Source organism: Protopterus annectens, chromosome 3.part0, assembly GCF_019279795.1.
Source record: "Protopterus annectens isolate FY-2018-M chromosome 3.part0, PAN1.0, whole genome shotgun sequence".
NCBI lineage: Eukaryota > Metazoa > Chordata > Ceratodontiformes > Protopteridae > Protopterus > Protopterus annectens.
Window position 1 is genome coordinate 857111730 of NC_056731.1, and position 24187 is coordinate 857135916.

Below are 24187 nucleotides of genomic sequence, written 5' to 3' on the forward strand. Positions count from 1 at the left end.
GAAAATGGGTTCTTCTGGCCCAGTGGACTACACCTTTAATCAAATGCAATAAAAATAAATAAATAAAAATAAATAAATGAATTTCAGGTATTAAACTTGCTCGGCACTATTTCTTATTCACAAAATATGAAATGAGGCATACAGAACACTATAAACGATATTCACATAAACTGATATATGAAGTCGTACTGGAACAGTAATCAGGATACACCACGAGAAGTCCAATAGTATCAAAACAAAATCCTTTATTCCATAAAAGATACGAGAGATGAGCGCTTTCGCGTGCTGGATGCACGCTTCTTCAGATCTACTAACATCATTTTCAAACCTCTTTTTATACAGTTTAAACCAACAATTAATTGCTTCCAATCAGTCCATCATCACTTAATTAATCAATCAAGAGATTAAAGGTACATCACCGTTTAACCTTACTTGGTCATCAATACAGCTTCTCAAATATTTGCGACTATTTAAAATTGTTATAAAAATGTTTAAAAGATATATGTTTAAATTTAAATTTAAAGTACGATATGATAACTTCTCTTAGTTTTCTCATAATAACTTATTAAGTAAGAATTTTATATCTAGCGTAAAATATCTGGAACTCAATAACATATCTAATGTGTCTCTGTACTTTAAGAACAATAAAAACAGTAACTGCATTAAATGCAGAAAGGTAAACAGATATCTGTATGCAAGTTACTTGGAAATGTATACATATAGCCATAATTGTGGACAATATCACGCTATTCAGGTATATACAGTATAGCATTTATGAGCGTTGTTATATATATTGGGGCTATTCTTCCAATACTCTCCCCTTTCATATATAATAGTGACTCAAAACTGAGAGCCAACTTCAGCATAATCATAAGTATACAATGTCTGGTATACTTAAAGACAAAGCTATGGCATTTCTATCACAAATTACTCATGGTTCCTATATATGTAGGGTAACATTATATCTAATATAAATATGTTTAAAACTCAACTATTGCTCTATATAAATATATACCTTAAAAATTAATATAAATGATTAGAATTTAATACCTGGAATATATAAATAAATGTGAATAAATAGGTAGGAGTCTATATACAGTTAAGTCTAATTATATAAAGCATCACACTGTTCAAATATGCACAATGTAGTGTTGTGTAATATAGTTCCATATGTTGGAATTATATATCTAATACATTTCCCATCAGAATTAGATGCCAACTTCAATTAATGATGTACAAAATGCAGTGATGTTATCATCACAAGACATCTTATTTAGTATATCAAAATCATTTCCATATTCCTAAGTATATATACTGGCTATAATTTCATTTGTATTCTAAAATATAAGTGGCTTTTCCTATAGCTTCATAGCGTGTATATCTGCTTAAACATAAGTTTACTTACACTTCAGTTTCTTTGTGTTTTGCAGCAGGATACTTTGGGAGAGTTAGCGGTAATTCTGTTCAATAAACTGATATATCTGATATTGATAAAATATCCAAATTACAATGGAAAATGTTTTAAATAAAGTTCAAATTGCATAAAATGAATAAAATAAGAGGAAACAACCACATTTTTAATATGTTCCTAGCGAATCCATATTTTTTGCATTAATCCAAGATATCCGAGTTATCAGAAGTGTGCAAATTGTCCGCATGTTTTTGTAGCATTACAGTAAAGCTATTTTGCAGAATACAGCCATTACAGAGCATATTTCATAAAGTACAGCATTTCAAAGAGTTTATTATGCATTTGAATGTTATTACAAGCTCACAGAACAGTTTGCTCATACACAATTCCAAGGGCCATATTTTCAGTGTGTTTGTGTGGATCCCCTACAATTTACCAAAACGCCACAACGCCGAAACACAAATCACCGACACCAAAGGACCGACAACACAGATGACCAACAAGGTGAGAACCCGACGGACTCGGTAAGTGTGCGATAGAGTTAGGGAGCGGACATGTAAGTGTGCGATAGTGAGGGACTGTAGTTTTAGGGGCGGGTTAAGTGAGTTAGGGTTAGGGTGCGGGTAGGGTAAGTGTGCGATAGTGACAGAATATATGTTTAAGGGTGGGTTAAGTGAGTTAAGGTTAGGGTGCAGATAGGGTGTGTGTGCGATAGTGACGGACTGTGGGTTTAGGGGTGGGTTAAGTGAGTTAGGGTTAGGGTGCGGGTAGGGTAAGTGTATCGGACCTTAGGGTAAGGGTTTGGGTTACGGTTAGTGCATGTATGGTTGTGTGTATTGTCGGTAATCTGTGTTGTCGGTCTTTTGGTGTTGGTGATTTGTGTGTCGGCGTTGTGGCGTTTCAGTAAATTGTAGGGGATCCGTTTGTGTATACTTTGGGGGTATGGCACACTGATTTTGAAAACCCAGTGCACTTGTGTTTGACAGCAATATTGCTGAGAACTGGAGAGTGTTTGAGCAAGATTACAACATTTTTTTTTTTCAATAATTTTTATTTTTAATTTTACATTAACAAATGTCACAAATAAAAAACATCTTACAACAATATATATATATATATATATATATATATATATATATATATATACATACACATACATACATACACATACATACACACATATATATATATATATATATATATATATATCTATACACATACATACATACACACATATATACATACATACACATACACACATATACATATGTTATACATTGATGTCAAATACCACAGGATATAGGTCATACAACATATCTATTTACACTATATACATAGATGCTTTCATTGTTAATTCCACACTTATATAGACAGTATATACATTCGTAATATCCAAGTTATTATTTAATATCTGAACTTGTATGTGTTCTTTGGTTCCATTATAGTGTATTTCTAAGTTGCTGTGTGATGAATTATGCTTATATGATGTTAAAGGTTTGTTCCCAAATTTCTCTGGATTTCATGATTTTGTTTCTTTTATCTATTACTATTTTATGTGCTAAAAGGTGTTGTATAGCTACTTGTTTAAAACCCTCCCAAGAGATATTTATCGTATCTAGCCATTTAAAAGCTATATACAGTTTCATTAGTAGGAAAATTGTTAAAAGTGTATTTGCTTGTTTTCGTGGGATGTTGGGTGGGAGAATGTGCAACAGAGTAAATTCCCAAGTTAATGTTGATGTTTGATAACCCGTTTTTTGTAATTGTACCTTGAGAGAGTTCCAGAGTTTATAGACACATTTACAGCTCCAAAATACATGGATTAAGTCAGCTATCTGGTCCTTACAGTGTGGGCAGAAAGGTGATTTTGAAGTGTTAAATTTGTGTAGGATTGCAGGTGTAAAATAAGCATTATTATTGATCATGAGCCGAGTGTATGCTAACTTTCTGAGGGGTAGAATCTTCAGTGTTAGATTGATTGCCTGGCTTATTTGCTGATCATCTATGGATGGTTTAATTTTTCTCCAGTAGCTAGAGAAGAGGAGGTCCTTCTGGTATTTGATTTCATTTATCATTTTATATGAATTGGTAATAGTTTTCTTTGTTGTGATAATAGTTTTCCAAAGCCTGCTACATGTTTCTATGTCACTATTGGTCATAGTAATATTTTGGAGATAACTGGAACACAGTTCTTTGATTTGTCTTAGGATTATTATGTGTGATTTAGGAAGGTTTAAGTTGGTCCTCATTTCTTGTATTGAACAGTTAAGGTAGGGATAGATATCTTGGATTGTTTTATCTTTTAGTCTGGGAAAAGGGACTAAGTCCACCATCTTATTGTTTATTTTTAAATTTGTTTTTTTATGAAGGGGTTGCAGTATTGTCATGGCATGTCTAAGGTTCAAGAATTGAAAGAGTTTTTGCACTAGGTTGATAGAATGTTTTAAGGGCTCTATAATGTTATAAGTTTGTATTTCTTTCTGCTTCAGGAATGGAAGTGCTTTGGGATTGAAACCTAGAGCTTTAATACATCTATAATATATTGTCACCCAGAGAGGAGACCAATTTTCCATTGATGGGTTATGTTCAGCTATTCTCAATATTCTGTTAGTGTTAATGATCGAGTAGTACATTTTAAAATCTGGTAGATTTAGTCCTCCTTTGCTTTTGGGGAGTGTTAATTTTGGATAGGAGATTCTGTTTTTGGGTTCCCATATAAATTTTGCTAGGAAGGTATGAATTTGTTTGAAGAATTTATTATGTATTGTTGTCTGTGATATCATGAATATATACATTAATCTAGGTAAAATGTTCATTTTGATTATTGATACTTTGGCCAAGAATGGTAGTTTTAGGTTGTTCCATCTTTTGCAGTCTTGCATTATATTTTGCCATTTAAGGTTTACATTGTGTTGGTATAAGTCTTTGTTATTCTGGAAAAAGGTGATTCCCAGGTATTTAGTTTCTTCTTTAATTTTTATTGTGTTTAACAATGGTATTAGTGAGATGAGTTTGGGTGTTTTTAGGGGGAAAATATTAGTTTTATTAAGGTTTAGTTTGTAGTTAGACATAGTCGAGAAATGTTCAATTGCAGCTATTATTTTGTTTACATCTGAATTTGGTGTAGTGCAGTATATGTTCAGATCATCTGCAAATGCAGTGAGGTATATTTTGAAGTTGTGTATTGATGGAGGATTGTGATATGTATTTTGTTTAATGTATAGAAAGAGTGGTTCTAGGTATAGGTTAAACAGGAAGGGTGATAGTGGGCATCCTTGTCTTTTTCCATTTTTTATTAGGATCCTATTTGACCAAGTTTTATTTATATACAGAGATGTGTATGGGTTGCTATAGAGAGTTTGGATGATCTGAATAAAGTTATTGGGTATATTAAAGTAGGGTAGTGTTTGGAGTAAGAATTCTAGATTAACCCTATCAAATGCCTTGTGGGCATCCACTACCATTGTGTAGATGTTGATATTGTATCGGTTAGCATAGGATATTAGCGCATCTAATGTTAATGTATTGTCACTAGTCTGTCTATGTGGTGTAAAACTGGATTGTTCTGGGTAGAGGATTTTTTCTATCAGATTTTGCATTCTGTTTGCAAGTATAGAGGTAAATATTTTAGTATCTATATTTAAGAGGGAGATGGTTCTGTAGCTGTCGGGTTTTTGGGGTCTGTGTGTTCTTTTAATATAGATATAGTTTTAGAGGCATTAAAGTGGATATCATTTATTTTATAGTTTATTATGTAATTCAGTGTATAGTATAGTAGTTTGGCTATCAAGGGGGAAAATGCTTTGTAAAATTCTGATGTGAGTCCATCTGGACCCGGAGCCTTATGCACTTTTAAGTGTTTGATTGTTGTAATAATTTCACTGATGGATATCGGCTCAGTTAGTTTTTTTTGTTGGGCTAAATTGAGTTTAGGGAATTTCAGTTTTTGAATAAAAAGAGTTCTATCTTCCTTTGAGGTTTGTAGTATTTGTGCTCCATATATTTGAGAGTATATTTGTTCAAATGTTTTAATAATGTCTTCATTTTTTGTGTAGTTTTTGTCTCTGTAGTTTATTTCTGATATATTGGAGGCATTTTTGTGTTGGCAGATAATTCTGGCCAGAGCTCTAGATGGTATTTGAGCTTCTTCTGCGTAAGTGGCTAACATTCTGGCTTCATAGAAAGATAGGTTCCTGGTTTCTAACATATATAGATCCCTTTGCAGTTTTAAAAGTTTTGCTTCTGTTTGGTTCTTAGGGTTATTTATTAGTTCTTTTTCAAGAAGCTCTATTTTCCCTTTCAGTATATGCTCCTCTTTCAGTTGTATTTTTTTATAGTATGCTGCTTTTTTAATAAACAATCCTCTGATTTGTGCTTTGGTTGCAGCCCATTCTATGTCAGTTGGTACTTGGGAGTTAGTGATATTTGTAAGAGCTATTTTTAGTATTGCTTCTGTTTCTTTTATTACATCCATTTTGGAAAGTAAATTAGGGTTTAATGACCAATTATGACCCCTATTCTCTAAATATATCTTTTTGTCCCAGTTAATGTTCAGTGTGATTTTGGAGTGATCTGAAAAGAACCTGGTATGTATAGTTATTGTTGGGTCCATGTAAATGAATATGTCAGAGATTAAGAAGAAGTCTATCCTTGACCACATTTTGTGGCATTGCGAATAGAATGTGAATTTCCCTGTTTTATCTGCACTGTTCCCATGTTTAAAAGGGTCATATAGTTTGAAATCTTGTTTGAGTTCATTAAGGGCTAATGTGGCTTGTTTATTATGTGATTTGGTCAGATTAGATTTATCCTTTTCTGGGTTTTGATATGTATTCCAGTCACCCCCAATCACTAGGTAGTGATCTTTAAATTGGTTTAAGGTTGGGTATAATGACATAAAAAAGTGTTGTTGGTTATTGCAGGGTGCGTAAACATTAAGTACCATTATAGGTTTTGGTAAGATTACAACATTTTAATACAGGCTGCATTTTCTGATAAAGGTGACCGTACAAAGGCATTCATTCTACCTAATTTAGCTGGGTCATAAGCCATAGAAAAGGAATGTTAATTTCTGTATACACCTGTTTTCTAAACAGGAGAGGGAGAAACTGCCATATTGTTGTACAGACTGAAATAAGGGAGGACCCTGAGTGCTTAAAATGTAAATTTAGAGAAATGTATAACCCCCCCACAGGCAAATGTTACAATGGAAAGGCACTTATTTTATACAAGAGATTAAAAGCCTGGTGAAACTTTTGCAACATATATAACTGACTTGAGAAACAAAGCTAAAATGTGCAGATTTGGTGATTTAAGGATGAGTTGACAAAGGACAGACTTGTGTGTGTATTAAAGATGATGCTGTGAAGAAGATTTTGCTTCGTGATAGTGATTTAACTTTAAATAAGGCCACTGAGATTTGTCAAATATATGAGCTCACAGAAAAGCACACAGATATGCTTGCAAATGAAAACAGGTCTAGAAGGCACAGTGACTCATGTTGACAATATGCAGCATGTAGTTAAAAGAAACAGGCCCAAGCACATGACAGCAACTGTAGCCCCTGCAGCACTCACTGGTAAAACACAGAGCTTTCCAGAAAATTTCAGAGTTTGTACAGTCTCAGTGAAACATAAGAGTGAGTCAGCAAACACAAAGCATGGGCCCCCAACTAGTTTCATTGCCAACTGTCGTAATTGTGGTGGGAGTCATGAATCTAAAAAGGAAAAATGTTTATCTATTGGTCAACAATGCCACAAATGCAATAAATGGAATAATTTCAAAAGGTTTTGTAAATCAAAAGGCCCACATTCTTTTATTAAAAGGGAACCTTTTAAGAAATTAGTTGATCAATTATAGAGCTGCAACCCTACTCTTTATGTTGATGGTGTGTCAATGTGCTTCATGAAACAGTCAATGCAGTAGATTTAAAGGCAAAGAATGAAGCATTTTGTACTGTTTGGATAAATGGAAAACCCATAGATCTCAAAGTTGACACAGGTTTAGGGTTGCCAGATGTCCGTTTTTTGACCGGACTGTCCGGTTTTCTAACAAATTGTCCAGTTATAAATTTCATTCAAAACCGGACATGTAAAGTCCGGGTTTTGAATGAGCCAAAATTAGGGACACCTTGGGGTAAACATAGAGGCGAGTTTTGTCCTTCTGCATAAGCGCTGGAACCATAGTGTGAGGGAGAGAGGCTTTTACAGCTGCAACCTGCAAGACTGTAATGTTTTAGGACCCAACAGAGGACTCGTGCGTGTGCGTGCATCACATGCAAACGTGAATTTTAAAAAGTATGTGGGTTCCCTATCAACACACTATGCCTGCTATCAGAGTCATCACCCACGGTAAGCAAACTCCATTTTATCATGTCATAAAGCCTGTAAGGAGCTCCGTTTTTTTCTGCAGGCAAGCAGAGTCAGTTTTCTGGAGTGTGTTTTTTCTGAAGGCAAGCAGGGTCTGTTTTTGCATGTAACTTGTGATGTAAGCAGCTCCATTTTCTAAGCCAATAAAAACATGTAAGCAGGGTCCATTTTCTGAAGGCAAGCAGGGTCCATTTTCTGAAGAGTGTTTTTCTGAAGGCAAGCAGGGTCAGTTTTTGCATGTAAGCAGTTCCGTTTACTAAGCCTGTAAAAGCATGTAAGCAGCTTTGTTTTCTAAGCCTGTAAGCAGCTCCATTTTTCTGAGCAGGGCAGTGCACTTGCTGTTATTATTTTACAAATGTGTCAGACAATTCCAAGTACGTTTATTTTGTTTTTCTGAATTTGTTTACCGGGGTAGTGCACTGTGCACTTTGCAATTCTGACCAAGTTCAAACATTTTTAGTGGGTGTACTGTGACTTGTATATTGTTGATGCCTACCTGAACTGTGTCTCCCATGACTTTAGTTTCATGAAAAATCTTAGATAGTTGTTGTTTAGCTGAATTAATATGATTTTTGTATTATTTACCATGGGAATCCGTCAAAAAAGTCTTAGTACTGTATGGTGACACACACTTTCAATGTGGACTGTTGACTATTTAAGACTCATAATGAGGTACACTTAAGAGCTATGCCGCCTTCAGTAATTTTGTCTGTAACTGCAGTTGGTTTCATACCTCTGAGCTGTTCCTGATTTTGTCTCAGAATGTTGCTTCCCCCAATCCCAAATAAAACTGGTGATTTTGGAAGAAGAGAAGGTAGATTGCACTTAGTAAATAATAATTAGTGCTGTAGACAAATAATAATTAGTGCTGTAGACTAATTTTACTTCAGAAAATGCATGCTAATTCACCTTCACTAATTCTGTCAACTTCGGAAGTTAACAGTACTAATAATTTTAAAAATGTCCCTATTTTTTCTGGATTTGTCCTGTCCTCTGATTCTGGCAGTAGGGATTTGAGAACTCTGCTAACTTTAAGTTCCATTACTTGTCTTGGGACCCTTTTTGGTGATGCACTGCCTGGCCTGGTGAACATTAAGTCCTGCTTAATCCCTGCAGTTGATAGCAGGAGTAAATGATGAGGACTGTGAGTGTGACCTTGAGTGTTAAGGATGTGAGCTATTTTAGATTCAGATAGGAATATAGTAAAGAATAGCTCTGATGTTTTCTTTATTTATTTGAGACTGTCCAGCAATGTTGTTTTAAATATTTCCTGTGATTTTGAACTATGTGTTGATTTACTGTGTATTGTCTTGTTCTTTTATTATTAAATATATTTAAACCAATCTTTGTGGCTGATATTTGTGAGGCATATTTTAGCTCAGACTACTTGCATAGCTATATGGTGACACTGTACAGGCCACTCCTAAATAGCCTTGGTTTTGGTCAGACTACCATTTGGATAATAGTAACATTACACAGTAGGATTGGACACCCTTTGTTAAGGGCACTATAGTAACTGGCCTTTAACAGAAAAGCATAGTAAATCGGCTGAAAGCAGGCATCTGGAACAGAAAAAGAGGGTGTTCCCATCAGCTGATGGCACGGTGACATCACAAAATGGGCGGAATATGGGTGGGAGAGGGGGTGGGAAATGGGTGGGGTTATGGGTGATGCGAGGGGCGTGACCTTAGTCCGGTTTTAGCCACAAAGAAAGCTGGCAACCCTACACAGGTTCCATATGCAATATTATGTCAGCAGAAACATTTACTAGAGTGTGTAATGGTGAAAGGCTTGATTTGGCAAAGTGTGCGAAGCATGTTGCTTATGGAAGCAAAGAAATTCAGACTAAAGGCTCAGTAGTGCTTTCATGCTACTCTGCTGGAAGAAGCTCCAACTTGTTATTTTATGTGGTCAAGAGGCACTTCCAGTCATTATTGGGGCTCAGAGACAGTTTGAAAATGAGACTGCTTTCATTTAATAAGGAAGTCCAGCAAGTCAGCTTGAAAGACCACTACTCTAATTTTGCCCAGTACATATTTTTTACCTATGCTGATCTTTTTGTGGACAAATTAGGGTAGTTTCCAGTTGTGTACTCCATGAAGTTAGACCCAGATGTCAGTCCAGTTATCAAGCCAGAACATAAAGTTCCAAAAGCCATGTAGGACAGAGTCAAATCTAGATAAAATGGTGCAAAAAGGTGTGATTTGTCCAGTTGCAGCTCCAACTGAATGGGTATCTTCCATGGTGGTAGCTCATAAGAAAAACTCAGATGACATCAGGACATGTATTGATCCACTAGATTTGAACAGTGCTAAAAAGACCTCATCACCCAATGCACACAGTCAAAGAATTTGCAGCCTTGATGCCAAATGCCACTGTTTTTTCTGTCTTACATGCAAAGAGTTCATTTTGGCAAATTCGGCTTGACAAGAAATCATCACTGCTCAGTACCTTCATTACTTCATTTGCAGGTACAGATTTTTAAAATGCCAGTTGGGATAAATTCTGCAAGTGAAGTCTTTCAACGTGCAATGGAGCAACTTTTTTCTGGGTATCCTTGTGCTATTATAGAAGACAACATACTAGTAGGAGGTCATGGTGAAGCTGAGCATGACAGAAACCTCAGAAAAGTTCTGGAAAGAGCATATCAAGTGAATCTTAACCTCAATCCACAGAAATGCAAATTCAGGCTACAAGAAGTTAATGTTGGTCATTTATTTACCAGTTTAGGCTTATGACCAGACCTTTAAAACAGCAGCCATTCTCGAGATGCCAGCTCCAGACAATGTTCAAGCCCTGCAACATTTTCTTGGCATGGTTAACTATTTAGGTAAGGTCTTACCAGACTTGAGTCAAATATTAGCATCACTCAGAGTGCTGACATGAACATCTGAGAAGGCCAACCCACTAAGTTTCTTTCCTTCTATCCCTCCTTTCTCCCTTTCTTAACAAAAAAAAATTGTCTGAATATCCTTGGGCTCTGATCGTGCTTCTCAAACATTTTGGAAATATAGAGTATATTTTAGTGCATTTATTAAAACTGTATTTGCCTTCATATTGCTACAACTCAAGTGATCTAGGTTGCACTGCATCTGAATTGTTTTAGTGTGTTTTAGCTGCTTTTCTGTATATATAGACTTATGTAGACTAGCTACTTATTCTACTGTACTACTGCCTCTTAAATAATTTTTCAGTTGTGGACTTGCCTTGCTTCATTTAAAAAGTTTTAGATTGTTAATTTTGTAGAGTTTTAATTTTATTTACTGTTTAGGACTACACACTCAAGTGTGTTAGTCTTTTCTGTGTTTATTTAGTGTATTATTGCATTGTTTGGCCTGTTTTAACCAAAAAAAAATACTATCTTGTTTGCTCGTTTCCCATCTTTCCTAGCTAGTATAGTCCAGATCTCAGGCTTTCTTAGTTTCAGGGATTTATTTTCTGTGTTCAGAGCTGTCCAGACCTTGCTGTGGTAGTGGGAAGTCCTACTGCTTACCAGTAGGAGTGGTGAGCATTGTACTGCCTGTCTAACACTAGAGGAGTGGTTTCCAGCTCTGAAATTGTAATTTTAGCCATTTGGGGTTGATTTCTATCCCTTTCAACTTTCTGGCTTAAAAACGCATATGTTTGCTGATTTTTCGCATCATGCAGCACTGCAGGGCTACGGTTAAACTATTACAGATGCCAGAAAGTCTGCTTTTCAAAATTTCCCTTAGAACTAGCTGGTTTCTCAGTAGTAGCACTAAAATCTGAACCCCTGTGACTAGCACTTGCTCTAGAACCTGCTAGAAAGCACTAGGAAGCCTTAAACTGATACAAGCACTCAACTGTCCTTGTTAATAAGGAGAAACTAATCGTAGGCACTAAACAGCCTATAATTGCAAAGTACCTTACAAAGGTAAGGGAAAACAGCTCTTGTACTTTACAAAAAAGCACCTAAACAGGCATGTCCAAGGGTCAGCTTCTGGTGATTTCTCTTGTCCACCTGGTGAATCTGGGCATACTGGGGCAATGCAGCAACTGCCTCGTGCGCAAACAACCCTCTCCTCCTATCACCCAACACTACAACCTGTGAGAGATGCACTTACATAGCCAAACTGGAAGCAAAGCTCTCTCCAGCCAAGATTGTGCTAGGCAGTCAAGAGGAGAAGGTTAACACCTGCACTACACCTCAAGCAGCACATAGCCCTTCAAAACCCACACCATCAACACCCACACATAGCAACACTAAACCCACATATGCGGAGGCCTTTAATATTAACCTGCCCAAGCAACAAGGACCTCCAATGCTGAAACGCAAACAAACACCAGTCACAACCAAAGTGATACATAGCTCACAACACCAGTGTGTCACCCAACAACAGCTCCTAAGGCAAGACAACATACCTAACACTTTAGTCATAAGTGACTCTATAGTCAGGCACACTGATTTTCCACTCACCAGGCTAAACAAGGAGAAAATTACAGTCAGCTGCCTGTCGGGTGCCAGGATCCGCCACATAACGCATGCACTCAAGTCACTCCACAACAAGTACAAATGCGACTCTGTCATTGTCCATGTTGTAGTGAATGACTTGAGATGTACTTCCGTGGACTACATGAAAAGAGACATGGAAGAGCTCTTGGATCATGTGGCCCAGGCAGGAATGACCCTAGCCCTGAGTAGCATCCTGCCTTTGCCCATAATGATAGCACAGTATAAGGACAAAATGATTGACTTCAACAATTAGCTAAGCTTCTGGTGTCATTCAAAGGGGATCCAGTATCTGTCTGTCTGGGACGACATGATCAAAAGACCACGGTGCTTTGCCAGAGATGGTCTGCACCAGTTACCCCTGGGATTCAAGTTACTGGCTAAAGCTCTTGCCACCCCTATAGTGCCTTTTTTAGGCAAGGTTCAAAGGACAAAACCACCACCATAACAGATGCATGCATGCAAAATCTGAAGGTAATGCTACTCAATGCTAGAAGTCTAAACCTCAAAAGGCTCTCTCCCAAGGCACTCCTAAAAATGGAGAACATCGATATCTGTGCAGTAACTGAGACCTGGTTCAAGGCTCCAGAGAGCACACCTGCAATACCAGGCTACAACTCTTACCACACTTTTTGGCCACCAAACCAAGACCGAAACAGTAATAGTGGAGGAGTGTCCATATTCACCAAGGATATTCACTCCTCCAGGCTAGTTGCCCAACACAATGCATCTGAAATTCTCCAGGTGGAACTAACACTAGGTAAGACTGCAATCCAAATTGTAGCTTGCTACAGATCCCCCACCATCCTCCAAGATTTTCACTACACCTTTCTAAACATACTGGAAAAAATTAAGATACAACCAAACACCCTAATACTGGGTGATTTCAACTACCCTGCCATTAACTGGGAAAACTACTCGGGTACCAACACCTTTTCCCAATGGTTCTTGGAATTCATAAATTCCAATGCCCTGGATCAACTAATCCATTGTCCCAACAGGGGCTCCAATATCCTAGACCTGGTCATTACCAACATGTGAGATAGATGCTCCACACCAGTGGTCACCCCCTCATTGGTCAGGTCTGACCAGAAGCAAATCACCCTTGACATCCACATCCCACCCCCACGCCCAGTAAGGAAACCTCCGTAAAAAAAACTTCTCCAAAGCCAACTTAATGCTACTCAAGTCAGAAGTGACAAACTTCATGACACCTATGCAGATGGGAGCTGAAAGTCTGACTGCTGAATCCTGCACTAAGGCACTGTACGAGCACATCTATTCGTGCATGAATCGTGCTATCCCAAATGGAACCAAGATGCTTTCCTCCAAAAAAAGGAAGCCAATCTGGTGGTCCCCTGCCATAAACAAACTATACAACAGAAGAAATAAACTGTTGCAGAAAAGAGGAAAATCCCAGGATGCAAAAAACTCCCTTATCAGCCTCAATAAGAAGCTGAGATCCCTCATAAAATCCTGCAAAGCTAGTTACGAAAATAAAATTGCCAAAGATTCCAAAGACAACCACAAGCCATTCTATAGTTATGTCAAGAATCTAAATGATAATGCTCAGATATGCTCTGAGCTACAACAGAATGGCATTAAATATACTGATCCCAAGGATATTGCCAATATCCTGGCAGATTGATTTAGTGCCAACTTCACCCCCCTCTCACCCCCTAAAAGGCCCATCTCAATATCAAAAGATTGCCAAATTCTGGTAATCACAGCCACACAGGTAGAAACCACACTCTCCAAAGCTAAGAATACACCATCCATGGGACCAGATGACATCACAGGCTGTGTACTACATGAACTACAAAATGAACTGGCACCTCACCTAAGTGTCATGTTTAATCATAGCCTCACCTCAGGCTTCATGCCCAATGAGTGGCGCACAGCTACAGTTATCCCACTCCACAAGGGGGGATCCACCTTGGATTCCGGGAACTGCTGTCCCATCAGTCTGACAAGCCTGATCTGCAAGGGCATGGAACGCATTATCATGGAACTTATAAACAAAGACATTGGCAACCTTCAAACACTGGACCCAACCCAGTTTTGGTTCGTGAAGGGCCGATCTTGTTTCCTGAACCTGACTGACTTCTTCGAATCAGTCTCCAGAGCTGTGGATGAGGGTAAGGTGGTGCACACAGCCTATCTGGAACTCGCCAAGGCCTTCGACACCCTCCCCCACTCTGGAATCATAAACTTACTAAGCTGCGAATAAATCCCTATGTCACTCGATGGGTTGCCAACTGGCTTACTGACAGAACCCAGACTGTAAAAGTAGTCGACTGCAAATCCAGCTCCAGACAAGTGACAACTGGAGTACCTCAGGGTTCAGTCCTGGGACTGCTCTTGTTTGGCATCTACTTCTCTGAAGTACAGGCCAACACTAAGGGACTCTGGCTAACAAAGTTCGCAGATGACTGCAAACTGGGAGCCATTATTGAATCCCCAAATGATGTGAATATTCTACAAAAGGGCCTTACAGAAATGGATGCTTGGTGCCAGAGCCATGGGCTCAAGCTTAATGCCAAAAAATGTATAGTTATCCCCTTTGAAAAAAAGCATGTACCCATGAATTGCCACATAGGTGGCAGTAAACTAAACACTGAAAGTGTGATGAGAGACTTAGGGACACAGGTGGACAGTGGTCTCACCTTCGATAGCCACATTGCCACAACTGTCAGGAAATCCTTCTATGTGGCACACCTCATCACTAAGGGCTTTTCATCCAGAAAAAAGGAGGCCATTTTCCCACTGTACTCATCCCTCATTAGACTCATTATAGAGTACAATGCCCCATTTGGTATGTACCTCACAGGACATCTGCAACAGCTGGAAAGGCTGCAGAAATATCTCACTAAAAGAATCACAGGCCTAAAGCAGATGCCCTATACTGACTATCTAAAAAAACTCCAGCTATACTCTGTGGCATATCATCTACTCAGAGGTGATCTCTGCTTAACATAAAAGGCCATGTCAAACCCTGAGCTGTTGGACATGCTCCACATAAAGAAATCCCAGTCCCTCAGAGCCACACACTCCAGGGATCTAAATCTTGTCATCACAATGAACAAACATGCTGGAGGGATAAGTTCCTGACCCAGAGACTCCCCATACTCTGGAATAGACTGTCCATACATGTCAAGCTGAGCGCCTCCTTGGCCCTCTTCAAAAGGAACCTTGATAATTGGATGGGAGATAGGAAATTCACCCCGGGGATCATGTCAGTCACCCTGCTAGACAGGGGTCCAGGGAAGTAAATATTGTGGGAAGAAATATCCAGGGAATTATTATGGCTAGGCTTGTATAGGCCCTAGGTCCGATAGCCTAGTACCAACCTATGAACCTATATATCATGGTCTTGGTTAGAGCAACACCAAAGAGCATTTGATAGCCTGAAAGTGAGAATTGCATGTCCACCAACTCTCAGATATTATGATGTTCACAAGCCAGTTACTCTTTCATGTGATGCTTCGAAATTTGGTCTTGGTGTAGTCATTCTACAAAAGCATCAACCTGTTACCTATGCATTGAGACCGCTTATCCTAACTGAAATGCAGTATTCCCAGACTGAGAAAGAGTTTTTGGCTATTGTGTTTGCATGTTAGAAGTTCCACGTTTATGTTTATGGTAGACCTATCCAGATTGAAACAGACCACCAATCTTTAGTCACTATCTTGAGAAAACCTATGCATTCAGCTGCAGCCAGACAGCAATGTATGATGCTGAGATTGCAAAAGTATAACTTCAATCTTGTCTACAAGAAAGGCAAACTTCTTTATCTTGCTGATACATTTTCCAGATCACCCAGAAATACTACAGAACAACATGAGAATGAGAACCTAGATTTTGAAGTCATGGAAGTGAGAAATTTTTCTTCTGCATGTCTTGATGAGTTGAGAGATCACACAGCTAGAGATCCACTTTTACAAAGGCTCAACCACTTTATCAAACAAGGATGGCCGTCAAAGCAATCTAGTTTACCTCAAGAAGTACAACCTTATTTTACATATAGGGATGAGATTTTTTCTGACAAAGGTATCATTATGAAAGGTCCAAAAGTAATTGTTCGAAAGTCCTTGCAACAAGATTACATTACTATCTTGCACTGTGATCATCCAGGAACCAAGTCTACCAAAAGAAGGGTGAAAGGACTAGTATTTTGGCCTTGTATGTCACAAGACATTGAGAAAGCACTTTCATCTTGTTCCATGTGTAATAGTATAAAGCCACATTGACAGAACGAACCACTTCAGCTAAACCAGATTTCTGAACTACCTTGATTGACGGTAGCCACTGACATTTTCGAGTGGGATGGTCAACATTATTTGATCTTAGTAGACTCTTACTCTAATTGGTTTGAGACTGACCTACTTCCCAACCTAGCATCCAGTACTGTTATTACTAAGATGAAGTGTCATTTTGCAGTACATGGTAGTCTGCACAGGTATTTTTGACAATGGCACGCAGTTTACAAGACAACAGTTCAAAAGATTTGCTGAAGAATGGGACTTTACTCATGTCACGAGTTGCCCTGAGTACCTACAGTCAAATGGTTTTGCAGAATATGCAGTTCAAAGTGCAAAACAGTTACTAGAGAAGTCAAAATGAGATAATAGTGATGTTTACTTGAATCTCTTGAATCTCAGAAATTTTTCTCATGATAAATATCTTGGTTCACCTGCTCAAAGACTTCTGTCAAGACAAACCAGCACCACATTACCAATCAGTAGTCAATTGTTTGTTCCATGTGTAAAGAACAACAGGTCAGTGAAAGCCAATCTGCTGAAGAAGCACTTAACCCAGATGCTTTACTATGATAAGACCAGCAAACCACTCAATCCATTATGAGAAGAAGTGATAAGGATGCAAACATCCAAAGGTTATGATCGGACTGGTGTCACAAAGAATGTTTGCCCAGAGCCAAGATCATACATTGTGGAATCTCAAGGAGCAGACTTTAGGTGGAATCAGAAACATTTGAGACAGATGTCCGAACCTATACCACAACATATAGCCTGTAAGAAAGACTTTATCTCAGAGTGAGTTGTCCAGTGTTACAATTCCAGAGGACATTCCTGTTCCTGTGATGGATCCAGAAGTTCCTGATACAAGTTGTTGACCGAAGAGTGTCCCTGTTGTTATATTCAGTTCAGATTGCTATGTTATGAGAATTGATAATATCTGTAAACCATGTAGCAAATACATGGCGACTTGGACATAAACATTGTGTTTTGTTTCTAATGTCTATAGTAATGCATGTCTAACTCTGATATTGTTTTTTAAAGGGCAATCTTTTTAAGAGGGAGAAAGTAGACCAATGTGCATGGATATACCTTTAAGAAGCTATCCAAGGGCTTGCACAAGTGTATAAATACTGAGCATGTGCAAGTTAGACAGGCATTTTGTCATAAGCTGTTGAGATGTAAGCATCTATATATGTAAGATCTGCCTGTTATTCAGTTCATTTATATTTTATGGTGCTGCTATCCATTCTGATGTGTTTCTGTGTACTAAAGCATCAAAACGAAATATCCCACCTGCTTGTCATGTATGTTACAGAGGGACAGGTGACACTATCTTCTCATTTATATGGAGATATCTTAATCCTTTAAAGATAGGTGTGCTATATGTAGCAAAAGAGGATGGCACTTTAGGAATTATAAATCCAGTGGTATTTGCAGTTTTGTTACATCTATATATAATAGCTAAATGGTTAAAGGGAAAAAATGGCAATTTATCAAGTGTATTAGTAGAAAAAAATATGAAAATATGGGATAGGATGAAACGTTGTAAAAGTGGATATGAATGAAGAAATGAAACCATATCAAGAGAAAATTGTAATGTGGAAAATAAGTATAGAAGATTTAGAAGGTGAAAGAAAAATGTTGTATAAAAAAGTAATGGCAAAATATTTTTATGTATACCCATGGAAAGAATTGGAGTCAGTGAGAATCAAAGCTATAAAAGCAAGAATTGATAGATTTGGAAAGAGAGTAGAATGTCATGATTTTATGGAGACTGGTGATAAAGAAATTATTAAAGCAAACATGCCATTTATAAAAAAGTGAAACAATATGTAATTATTATCATATAGAAGAAACTACTAAACATGTATTTTTGAAATATAAAAGAATTGATACATTATGGACTAAGTTAAATGAAAATCATTATTTAGACAAAATTAAGACATAAAAAATATTACTATGGATATAATTGAATATTTTTTATAAAGATAAAGATAAGGTGTTTATTGAAAAGGTTGATAAAAATATTCATTTTTATCTGGATAATTTGGAACCAAAGGGTAAAAGAAATTATCTATAATGCTAAATGGAATTTAACAGAAATGTTAAAAAATAAGATTTTTGGTTGTGTAAAGTAGACTGGGGGTCAGATATAAATGTATTTTATATGTAAAAAAGTGAATATGAGGTCAGTGTAAATAGTTTGTGTATACTATTGTAAATAATGTAAATATTATTGTATGTACTCAATTTAAATTGTAAATATTCAAGATTTGTTAAATAAAGGACCACTACTCTTTGTGAGGTGGTCTCTATGTGACATCAAAGGGCTGTTACCAGTGATCAATGAATCTATGATGGAGGATCTGTGTGAAGTTTAGCTGGAGAAGAAGAAGAAAAAAAAAAAGAAACTGTAATTAAAAAGGCATCAGGGGGGTCTAGATTATTCTGTTTTACAAAAAATGATGAAAGAAGCAGAACCAGAAAAATCGAAGACCATGAGTGGAATGTGGTAATGGGCAAAATATTTGACAGTGAGGAGATGACAGAAAGACCAATGCTGTAAATGATGGTGTGGATACAGAGAAGGTATGTATGGAGTGGAGTAACTGAATTTAAGGGCATGATCTGTGCTGGGCTTCAGGAAGATGGATTAGAGATCAGTAAACAAGAGAGACTGACAGCCTTATGCAGCAGAAATAGCAGGTTCTATTGAAAGACTGCAGAAAGAAAGGATGTGCAAGTAGGAGTCAGACTGGAGCGGTTGAAATTTACACAAAATGGCATGTTGTGCAGAAGAAAACAAAGGATGAATAACAAATAGGCACTGTGTTTCAGACAATGTTGTTATACCCTTCATATTCAGTTTGTATAATATTAGAGCACTGATACATATAGGAACTGAACCTATCCATGAAATAACTTTTGAGACATTTGCATTAGCTTAAACACATGTTAATGAATATAAGAAGAGAAGTAACATATCTCACTGGAAGAACTATATTTATCAAAATTTGAATGCACAGTTAAAAAAACTCTGGTTGGAATTTAGAACCACTGAGACAGATGAGAAAGAATTATTTTTAAGGTAATGTCAGGACGTGCATGATATTCAAAAAAGTTGTGGATGGCAGAAAAGTATGGAATGGGGATGGGAAGTTATGTAACTTTAAAAAAAAAAAAAAACAAGTTACAGCATGTGTCTAATATGATAGTAATAAGTGGGAAAAAGGGAATCTTAAGTACTGGAGGCAGCCAAAAATATGCTATTTCTGTTTGATGAATTATGTTTAATTCAGGATTGTACATAAAGAAGGTGTGGGCAGTGTGCGGAGTTTGAACATTCTAGAAAAAGCTGTAAATCATATTGTAGGAAATTTTGAGGTGAGGTGCATTTTAATGAAGACAGACAACGTGAGGAAAATGAGGGGGAAGAACTCTTTTTTTACACAAGAAAGGGTGGAAATGAATGATGAAAGGATTGGGATGGGAGTAGGTTTGAGGGTGAGGAGTTACAAGATAAAATTTTAGAAAAAGAAGCACTAGATGAAGGTCCCAAACTAATACATGAAAAAGAAACATATATAAAGATGGAAAATGTATTTTCGGTATTATAAACAGAGGAAGAAGAAGGGGGAGGTATGAGCTTTAAGTTAAAAAAGGCAGAAGGTTCCACTGGGGGAAGGGTGAGAAGGAGAAAAAGGAAGCCAAAAGATGAACTGAAAAAAGCACAAGAAAGGGAAAAGGTTAATATAAGTAGAGCATCACTGAATGTGACTCACATGAAAAGTGATGTTAGGAAAATTATGGTGGTTGAATGGTTTGAAAAAAACTGATGTAGATTTAAATTGTTTATTTGACATATAAGATTTACAGATAAAAAGAAAAGGGTGGAATTTGAGATGATGTGGAAAAAATGTCATGTGTGTTATAGGTAGAGATGAAGAAATTAAAATATTAGACATAATGTGGTGGTAGCAGGGAGAGTTTTAGTATGCAATGTAAGAACGTGGTAGAAGGTATTTAGAGTAGTAGTAGTGTATGCATATATAATTGTAACAGAAAGAAAAAATGTTTGAGGAAATTCAAAATTATGTGATAGTAAATATGTCTATTATCATGATGGGAGACTTTAATTGTAATTTAAGAAAGGTGAAAGGTAAAATAGCACAAGATGTAAAAATATGAGAGAGGTTATAAATGATGGTAAGTTAAGAATAGGTAAAGGTAGTAAATATGAGTATAAGAGAGTCTTCTTAAAACAGAGATTGATTATATTTTGTGTACAGATGATATAAAAGAAATGTAACATGGAATTAAGGAAGCAAAATTTTCAGATCATAGGACTGTATGGGTGTGATGTCCCCCCTATGGACCAATAATCAAGGAGCCTGAATCCTCACGACTGACACCAGTGAGGGACATTCTCTTAGAACAAAGATAGATACACACACTATTTCCAGATGCAGTTCTCTGCACCAAGCACAATTTCCCTTAAGAGCACACAGGGAACACACACAGTCAAGGGTCTGGGTTTCCCTCTCTCCCTCTCTCTCTCATTTTCCAGGCCCCCAGTAAGACACCCTACTGGCACACCTGTAGAGTTGAGTGCTCAGCTGAGTGTCCCAAGCTAAGTCCTCCACCACTTTCTCTGTGAAACCAGTGCTCTGTGTCCCTGCTCCAAGTAGCTGACATACACATTTTTTGAGATTTGATTTTCACACACACACACACACACACACACACACACACACACACTTGGAAAAGGCTGGCATAGATTTACTAGCTATGCCCCTGTGCTCAGACTATAAGGTAGTTACTGCTACTAGGATTCTCCAAAGCTTACTACTCTAAGGCTCTTACTAGAGTACCCAATTATACTGAGTGAAATTAATATTAATACAAATGGTAGAGCTGACTAAACAACAAGGCTTTCAGGAGTGGCCACGTGGTCACTAAATAAATATAAGTACTCTCAAGGGTTAAAGTATTCTCTAAAAGACCAGACACAATGAAAAGTTTAAATATATTTAATAATAAATAATAAAAGAACACAAAAATACTAAATATATATTTACAGTAAACATCATAGTTTCAATCACAGGAAATATTAAAATAACATAGATGAATAGATTCAGACAGATACAGAAAAACAGTACTTAACAAATCCCACTATAGTTTCCTGACTAAGCTAAAAAATTGCTATTCCCGAGTTCACTTAGTAGAGCAAGGCAAAGTGGGTGAGTGGTCTTGTCTGATCCAAAACCAGACTACTCTGAGACTTCTGTCTCATTTATTTATTTATTTATTTATTTATTTATTGCAGTTGGTTTACCAGGATAGTCCATTGGGCCATAAGAACCCGTTTTCAATGGAGTCTTGGGGAGAAAAGCTCCAAAACAAACAAATATACATTCAACAATTTACATTAACAATCTAGGTACAGAGAGTTATTGGTACTATGTTGGCAGGAAAAAGCAAAACTTATCACTAGTATTAAAACATCACTTCAGTCCTGGATTACAGAATGACATCACATACATCTGATCATCTGACTTCTGGTTCCCATACTACCCCCCTTTACTAGAAACTAAACCAGAATCTTCCACATATGTGTTAGCATACACACAGATAGAGCTTTGTTAAGATGTGTTATAGTATTTGGAAGCCATAAAACTATTTCAACACTTCCATCATTCTAGGGTAGCAATTAGTTCACTGCTAAAAACAATACAGCAGGATTACTAGTCCTTGTTTTCACAGAGATTTCATCTCTGGATTCAATCTGAACTGTAAGATACAATCTTTATTGCCAAAACCAAGTATTTTAATTTCAGGATATTTTTCTAAAAATTAGCTTGGGCTGAGCTTAACCTCTTCTCTTCTAGTATCTTCTATTATAAGATATACATTTAATCAGTTCCAATAGTACAGTCTGACATACATGTATATTTCTTTTCTGTCCAGCAGGACACACTGTTGGTACATTTTTAACACAAGCAGCTTTACAAATACATTTTTCAATGCAAGCATCTGTAAAAATCAGTTTGATATACAAATGACATATAATTCTTTACAAAACTCCAGTTAGTTATATTAGCATATGTTACATATCCACTAACCTACTTCTCCTGCCATAACTGGCAATACCTCACATTATCACATTGGGCAATAATAGAATCGAATGAAAATATAATAAAAGAAGAAAAAGGGTTAAAAAAGACTGACAAGAAAATTGCCGGAGTGGAATATCTTAAAAAAGAAAGAGGGCAATAATGAGAAGACCATATGACAATGAAGCAATTTTATGGCAGTTTGACAAAGTGGTGGATGGTGTATAAAGAAAAGTTTAAATGTACTTAACATTAGAGAGAGAGAGAGCAATAAAAGATGGAAAAGATGATATACAATAAGCAAAAAAAAAAATTGCGAAAGAATAGTAGAGAAAGGGGTAGAGAAGTCTTGAATAAGAAAAAAAAATGAAATTATATAAATATAATAAAGAAAAATATAAAGAATAATATTTAAACAAAATTATTTTTTGAAAGGGAGAAAAAAAGAAGTTTGTTTATTTTGGGGTAAGAAACTGAGATGCAATAAGACAAAAATATAATTTAGAATGGAAAGGGGCAGTTAAAATATAAACAAGAGGAAAATATGGATATAGTTGAAAGGTACGTACAGAATGCATATGAAATAAATGTGACAAGGCATGTACTAGAAGGTAAAGAAGATAAAAAAGGAGGTAGTAGAAGAAAGAGGAAAGAGTTACAGGATGATATAAAGGAAAATAAAGAAGAATCCAAACAGGTCCAGATGGATTAAGGCATAGTTTTTATAAAGACATGCCAGATGTTAAAACAGTGGGCAGGATTCACGAAGCCTCTGTGTAAGAGTTACAAGGCTTACACGGAGGCTGCAGTTAAACGGTGTGATGTCAGCATGTCATGCATATGCATGAGGGCATGCTAAATCACACCTAAGGCTTACACGGTCCATGGAAGACAGTAGGGGGTGTGTCTGTAGGCCGAGCCCTGCAAACGGACACGCCCCCCAGAAGAGTAAAAGTGCCGAAAGTAAACCCCCACGACAGAGTCCATGGAAATGTGAATAAACACAACACAACACATGCCCCCATAGACTATGAACATAAAATATATAAATGAACATGTTATATTTTTTTTAAATTGTAAAGATGTTTGCCCGTGAGTGCGCTTATTTGCACGGACGTGCCCGTATCTTAGCCACAGTTAGCAGTAAGTGGAAAAGCATATAAGAACTAACTATGCAAAGTAAGCCAAAAAGCAATAGCGTAGCGGTAGAGACGTTGGCTGAAGAGCAGGCAGTCATGGTTTGAGACCCCACAACATCAATTTTTATTTTTAGTGAAATAAGCACGAAACAAGTCCCTGACATATATGTACACATATAAAATTATATTTTATGTAAAATGTAATGAAATGGGCCATTTATTTTGAAGAAATGTGAGATAACAAAATAATAAAAAATGCCAGATGTGCCTATAGCTGAGCTACAGTTTAACAAGTTGAGTGCATCTGCCCGTAGGTGAGCAGTGGTTTAACAGGTGTAAAATGAGTGCCCATAGGTGAGCAGTGGTTTAACAGGTGCAAAATGAGTGCCCGTAGGTGAGCACTGGTTTAACACGCTGAAACTGTGT